The sequence below is a fragment of the Sinohyriopsis cumingii genome, chromosome 6, assembly GCF_028554795.1.
Source record: "Sinohyriopsis cumingii isolate HCF-2022 chromosome 6, ASM2855479v2, whole genome shotgun sequence".
NCBI lineage: Eukaryota > Metazoa > Mollusca > Bivalvia > Unionida > Unionidae > Sinohyriopsis > Sinohyriopsis cumingii.
The window spans coordinates 5,296,323-5,304,219 of record NC_142966.1 but is presented as its reverse complement, the minus strand read 5'-3'; positions in this window follow the sequence as shown (position 1 = coordinate 5,304,219).

Below are 7,897 nucleotides of genomic sequence, written 5' to 3'. Positions count from 1 at the left end.
TCATCCTCTCCAGACTGCAAGGCTTCTTTCAATACCCCAAAGTTTACCACTCGACTGGAACGATAATTGAGAGTCAGTCCTTTCACTTTACACTTGGTGTACACTTCTTTTTGTTTGTCCCGGTATTCGTAGCCGTAATGTTTAGGACCGCCACTAGCAAAACTTAAAATTTTCTCGTAGGGGTGTTCGTCTGTCCAGGCTCCTAAACGGTCTCCTCCGTTATCAGGGTGACGTTGACTGGTGCGATCGATATAGATGCAACTGTCCGTGTCAAAATACAGGACACGATCCCCTAACAGTTCTAAAGTTTCGTACAACTTGAAGCGAGCATATGCTGTCACGTAAGCTGCAATGATGACATTTCCAAATTCGTCGTCTTTTACAAAGTCCAGATCTTCTTCGTAATTGACTAAGATCAAATCCTCACGAACGACGTCCACGTGTTTCGTGTATTTTGTTTTGTCGTGAATCATCTGGAAGTACCGGGAAGGTTCTGTCAAATACTCCGTCTTGGGTAAACACGGTCATTGTGCCATTTTGTCCCATAAGCAATTTAACATCACTTTGGCAAACGATCGCCTGCCTTCGTTTGTCTCAAACTGGGTTTAAAGAGAAGCCTTCCTGCTTCCAGTATTTCTCTTTGAATGTCTTTTGGTCTTCGGGAGTGTGACACGAAGAAGGATAGCCGCTGGCTTCTTGTTTCAGTTTCAGAAAGGCATCCACGTAGTCGGCGAAAATGCCTTTCTGAGTAGGGTCACCCTTGTGGTACTGTTGTGTCTTGGGAAAGTGGCAAATTTCGTACACTTCTAACAGTTGGTATCCCATGTCCAGAGCTTTGAACAATTCCACGCTGACCCACGTTCCCGTCAAGGCGCGTTCTTCCTGTGTGTGCTGACAAGGTTGGTCTTGGTTACACGTTTCGGCACAAGTACAGCACAAGGGAAACATCAGTTTGCCTTGGCAATGGTGAGGTAACACGGGATGGTACAAGTCCGTGGGAGGCAAAACTTTGCACTTGATTAAGCCTTCGTATTGTCGAATGTGGTCCAAGTCGATGTGTTCCGTGAACAATTGCGGGTGCCCTGCAGGAAAGCGACACTATTTGCACACGTAGGGATACAGTGAGCACACGTCCGAGTATTTGATTTCTTCTCCTTTCTCTTCGTCGGCGTGGTACAGCAAGCAGGTGGCATTTGTCCTTCCTCCGTACAAGCTGTCCCTTGGATTCAGGGGGTCCATCAACTTGTAACTTTCTACGATACGTTTAAACTCGGGATCGGTTTTCAAACGGTGATCGTACTCGTGTTCCCACATTTCCACCACTTGATATCATTGCTGTTCTAACTTCAAGCGTCGCTGACTAGTGGCCTGGTACAAGTCTTCCATGGTTCGTTGTAAAAACTGATTTTAGTGCCACTTTCAGGATAACAGACGGACATCCGTTAAATAAATTAGAGTTTTCTAAGTCAAAGCCATCTACCGAATACGTTCCGATGGTCTTTTCACCCCCTCCGTTGCGTGCGTGCTGAGTCCATTTATCTTCCTTGTCACACAAGTAATGTAACCAGCGTAGGGCTTTGACCGAATATTGACGTTTGACAAAGTTGGTCGTTTGAGGACTGATGACAGCTAGAGTGTTTTCAGGCATGAATCGTTGACGGTACACTAAGGAACACGCTTTGGCAATGGTGCAAGCTTCTTTCAAAGGATCGACCCCTCCTTGTTCCATGAACAGTTCTCGAAATTTTCCACAGCAACGCCATAAAATGTCCACAATACTTTAACATTTCTTCCTGAAAGTCGAAGGGGTTTGAGGCGTGAGCCTGGTACCAAGTGTAGAAAGCTTCTCGTTGTTCTGTACGCATGCTGTCGGGGTCGTAGTCTTTAGCCTCAGGCAAATGGGGTAGAACGGCATGCTGATTGGCTGCAGTATCGAACAAGTGAGGAAAATAACCTTTAACCATTTCTGTCATTCCAAACGTTTTAGGCATTCGACTCAAAGGCATGGCCAAATAACTCATTGAATCTTTAAACTGTACTTGTCCCACTTGCATGGAAATGATTTCGGCTCCGTTCAAAGTGACTTTAGGACGTGCGGAACCTTGTTTCGTATAGTATGTGAGAAGAAACTGTCCATCGTATCCCGAGAAATTGTGAGCCATCACCGTGGCATGGCGATGACAATCTCCGTAACGTTCGATGTCCTCTTGGCTCCACTTCTCGTCGATGAGGTATAAGATCCATTGAGCGAATTCGGCTAACGTGTTCGGTCCTCGATAGATTTTTTTCACGTCCTCCAGGAATCTTGCTGCAGTGAGGGCAATGACTAAAGATAGGTTCTTGGATGCACTTTTCTCATGTTCGATGAGCCACACAGAAATTAGGAATGTGAATGAAAGTCTGTTGCATGCATTCGAAATCGAAAAAGATGAAATTGCCTTTCTTCTTGTTCGCATCATCTTGCTGTTGGGGCTGGTGTTTTTTAATGTAGTATTGGTGTTCCATGTCCACGATATGGTGACAAATGTGACATTGTTTCTTTCCTGAACATACGTGTGCCTTGGTATCTTTGGTACATATGCCTTGTTCACACGTAGGGCACAATCTCAGCAGTTGACAAGCACATTTTTTCTGTGAACCTTGCGTCTTTAAATGTTGTTGGTAACAGGTAGGGCTGAAAAAAGTGCACTGACAAGCTGGACAATGCACTCGTTCTTGTCCTTCGTCAAGACAGGGTTGAGAGGCCAAACATACTGAGCATTTCGATCCACAATGTTTGTGTTGCTCTCGATTGTTATAGCCATAGTCACATTTCTCACAGTAATAAATGTTACCCAAGAATCCGGTGATACTGGTATTGGTATCGAAATGTTCATCGTGATGATAGACGTGAATGTATTTTCCATCCATAAAACTAGACCAGCGTGTTTGTATATATATATATATATATATATATATATATATATATATATATATATATATATATATATATATATATATATATATATATATAAAAGGTGTGTGTCTTGCCTTTCACTATTCATTCACTCTCAAACCGAGCAGAACGAAGGAAGAGCCTACACAGATCGAACTTTTAATCAGAGCTTTGCAAGGGGTCATCATAAAATTTTCTTCAGACAAGCCGACGTACTACTCACCCTCCTTTCGAGATAAAAGTCAGGATACTTGCTATATCTGTAAGAAGAAAGGACATTGGTCTTCATAGTGTCCACATCGTCAAAAAAGCAAAACAGGGACTAGAAGAGTCAAACGTCAAGATACCTGTTACACTGGTCAACAGTGAAATCATTACTGACTTGAAAAGGCCCTAATCTGTAGTATTTTGGTGTGCCGAACACGAATATAACCGTGAAAAATTTGTATTGGCTCTCGTTTTGAAGATATTCATATACCTCATTTTCTATGTTTCACTGTGTAAATTTCTCCAGTAGGACTGCAGCAACATCCGGAATAATGATGTAACATTGCATAATACCATCATGCTCACATCATCCACAGTTGATTGCATCATTTTCTGATGCAATGCAATACTAATGCCATGCGGCTGCTGAAGTAAGTTGACGTCAGCAGTGTACTATACATGTGTAGGCCTATTATACTAATGCCAGGCGGCTGCTGAAGCTGACATAAGCAGTGTACTATATAAAGCCCAATCAGATAGGTTCAGCATTTAAAATATTTTAGACGTTGTGCGAGACAGTTCAAGCTACTGTTACATAAAACTTATTATTTTATCCATTTACGTACAATAAAGAACAGTAACGCCTCGAAAGTGTGTTAATACCGCGGACAATTTTTGCTATATTTGTGGGGAAGTGACATTTGCCAACCAGAAGAAAAGTATCAATTCTCAAGTGAAGAAGGCATATCATCTTTACTTCGGATGCAAGGTTGGTGACCAAGACAAGCCTTGGGCTCCGCATATATGCTGTGCTACATGTACAACACAGCTTTCACAGTGGTTGAATTGCAAAAGGTCATCAATGCCGTTTGCAGTCCCAATGGTGTGGAGAGAGCCAAGCAGCCACCTAAATGACTGTTACTTCTGCTTGGTTCCTCCTCTTTCCGGCGGAATAACGAAGCGAAAGAAGTCGAGAATAGTCTACCCAAACATTCCGTCTGCATTGAGACCAGTTCCACATGGTGAGGGACTTCCTATTCCAGAACCTCCAGCAGAATATTCTCTTGATTCATCTGACGAAGACAAAGGTGAGTCGACCTGTTCTTCTCCTGGTCCATCAGCATGCAGTGATCCAGATTTTCACTGTGGTGCATCATCAACCCCACACAGAATAACACAGGAAGAACTAAATGACCTGATTCGTGATTTGGACTTATCAAAGAACAAGGCAGAATTGCTAGGATCAAGACTCCAACAATGGAATCTTCTAGAAGAAGATGTCACAATTACTGCATATCGAAAGCGCCACCAGCAATTGGAGCCTTTCTTCAGAAAGGAAAGTAATCTGATATTCTGTTCCGATATTGAGGGCCTCATGAATGCTTTAAAAATCACTCATGACCCACAAGAATGGAGACTATTTGTGGACTCTTCGAAACTGAGTCTCAAGGCTGTGCTTTTGCACAATGGAAACATTCTTCCATCTATTCCAGTAGCGTATGCTGTCCACATGAAAGAGACATACGATAACTTAAGGCAGCTACTGAATTCAATTGAGTATAACAAGTACAGCTGGCACCTCTGTGGTGATTTGAAGGTAGTTGCCCTTTTAATGGGACTGCAGCAAGGATATACAAAATACATGTGTTTCTTATGCGAGTGGGATAGCCGAGCAAGGGAAATGCACTACATGAGGAAGGAATGGACTCACAGGCAGAATGTAGCCATTGGAGAGAAGAATATCCAACACCCAGCTCTGGTTGAGGCTCAGAAAATCTTGCTACCACCCCTTCACATCAAACTAGGTTTGATGAAGAACTTCGTGAAAGCCATTGACCGGACTTTGCCAGCATTCCGATACCTGCATGAAAAATTCCCTCGACTCAGCGAAGCAAAGATTAAAGAGGGAGTTTTTGTGGGTCCTCAGATTCGAGAGCTTTTCAAAGATGACCGGTTCAACAACTTGCTGGAAGGTGACGCGAAACAAGCATGGAATGCTTTTCGCCTAGTTTCTACAAACTTCCTCGGAAATGTTAGGGCAGAAAACTATAAGGAACTAGTAGAAGACATGTTGATGAAGTATAAGAAACTTGGCTGCAATATGTCTCTAAAGATTCACTTCCTTCATTCCCATTTGGATTTCTTTCCTAGCAACTGTGGTATTGTTAGTGATTAACACGGCGAACGTTTTCATCAAGATATCGCAACAATGGAACAAAGATACCAGGGAAAATGGTCCACTACAATGCTGGCTGACTACTGCTGGACACTCCTCAGAGATGCTCCCGAACAGCTGTACAAGAGACAGGCGAAGAAATCTAAGATGTAGTCAATGACTTGATTTTTTATAGGTAGGCTATTACAGTTGACCTTTTACTATTGGAATGCATTTCGTTATGTAAACATTAATTTCTTGCAGATTATAAAAAAACTAGAGCCAATTTTGCAATTTGACTGTCATATTCGTGTTCAGCACATAAAAATTGATAAGAATTGACTAATTTTATTTCAGTAACATGACTTTTGTAAAAATTTGTTGTCCAGTGTTATCATTGTCAAGAAAAAGGACATTGGTCTTCAGAATGCCCTAAGAAACAAAAGGAGCAAGTAGAAGAGAGGGTTTGTGGAGAGGAAGAAGAGGTTCCCTCTCCCAAGGAAGAACCCAGGCACGTGCAGAAAGAGAAACATGAGAAGAAAAGAAGACATAGAGAAAGTGAGGAAGAAGTGGAGGAAAAAAGTGTGACAGTGAAGAAATTTAAAAAACAGAGAAAGAGCAAAGACAGACACAGAAGAAGCTTAGGACATTTTTAAATTGTTATGCTGTGGTGTGAATTGAATTGTAACAATTGGACCAGAAAAGACCAGGCATAAAATGTAAGTGTCTCTTGGTTTTGATTTTAGAATAAGAACCTACACTCACTCACTCACAAACGTACATGATAGGTTAAAAAGTTTTTTTTGAGTTTTAATTGATGTTGGCAATTGAAATGCTATCTCTTTCGAGAGAAGTGAGTGGCCTTGAAAAGGACCTTTGGGTATTTGTTTGTTTAAATCAACTTTAACTGCCTTAAGCCTTTGCCACGGCCAAGGCATACTTCTGGTTTGGCTCCTGTCGATGATGATTTGGTAGAAATCACTGGGGTGGTACAGCGGGCGCAGTCACAGGGTTGGGTTGTTTAGCTCGGGAAGGTCTTATTCTCTTCGGTCGTAATAAAGAAGTCTGATACATTTGTTTCAGACTTCTTAACTCTGCTAAAATGTCTAAAAGTACCGTGACCATTTGACTTTCACTACCTTGTTTCTTCGCTTCTTCTTCTTCTTCCTGTCGTTTCCTTCTTTCCTCTTCTTCTTGATGATGTTGCTGAAGGAGAAAAGCTTGTTCTGCTTCCTTTTGCTGCTGTATAAATTTCTCCCATTCTTATTTCTGTCTCTGTTTGAAATGATCAGCTAGTAGTAAAGAAGGCGAAGGTACTGGCAAAGGTACTGGTACCGGAACAAATTCTTGCGAGGTAAGAAAATCCAAAACATCCCAATTCAAAGTAACCTCTTCTGGAAGTAGGTCTGTCTTCACTTGGCTAGTCGCTACTATTTCATCGCTTATCGTCTCCACGACCGGTGCACCCCAATCCATTTTCTTCTTAGTTTCCGTCATGATTGAAAATGGTGTCGCATGGACTGACTCCGCACAGACGCTAGCGCCTCTATATAGGGGATGTGACGTCACAGACTGCTCTCTTCGGATTGGATGAATGACTCTGTGTGGTGACTGAATTTTGTAACGCGTATTTGGATTGGTCAACAAACTCAATATGTTTCTATCCTCCCTTCCCCTATAAATAAGTGCAGTTCGCTGCATTCCTTCACCTGCTCTCGTCACAAACATGTGGACCGACGTAGAATCCTCTATTCTCGTATCGTCAATGCTGTTGCGTACGGACTTACCCATATATGTCAGATCATCGTGGACCATTCTCAGGATGACGGATACAAGCGTTTGGAGAAGAAGAATTTATGTGCAGAGACAAGGCTGTTTAAAGAGAGTTATTATTTACGGACAAGAAGTCAGACAAAGTTTAAGGAAGAGAAGAAGACCTATGATATGTCCTCTTTGTTAACGGAATAATGTTAACATAAACCCAAAAGCCCTTTTCAGGGCCCCTCATTTGCCTCGAAAAGAAATGACTTTCATGCCTCCCTCAAAAAAATTGTTTAGTTTGTTGTATCAGTGTTTGTTTCTTGTCTGTTGTCTGTGTTATATAAATCTCCCATGTTCAATTCCCATTGTCCCTAGAATGCCGGTCCTGTATTTCCCATGTTCAATTCCCATTGAGGCTAGACAGGCCCACCATGTTCAATTCCCATTGTCCCTCTATAGTCCCACCCATGTTAAAATTCCATGTTCAATTCCCCTTGAGGCTAGAGTTGCCCACGACCTTTTCCCATGTCAAATTCCCTTTGAGGCTAGAGTTGCCCACGACCTTTTTGACTGGGATTTCCACTGCGGCTAGGGTGCCCCACTTCACTACTCATGAATCTCGTAAGATTTCTTGATATGATTCGCATGAATCTAGTAATATTTCCATACATGATTCAAGCGTTCACATGAATCTGGTAAGATATCTTGATATGATTCGCATGACTCTATTAATAATTCCAGATATAAATAATTAGTTAACGTGAATCTTGTAATAATTCCAGACACGATTAATTAGTTCACATGAATTTGGTAATAATTAAAGATATGATTCAAGAGTT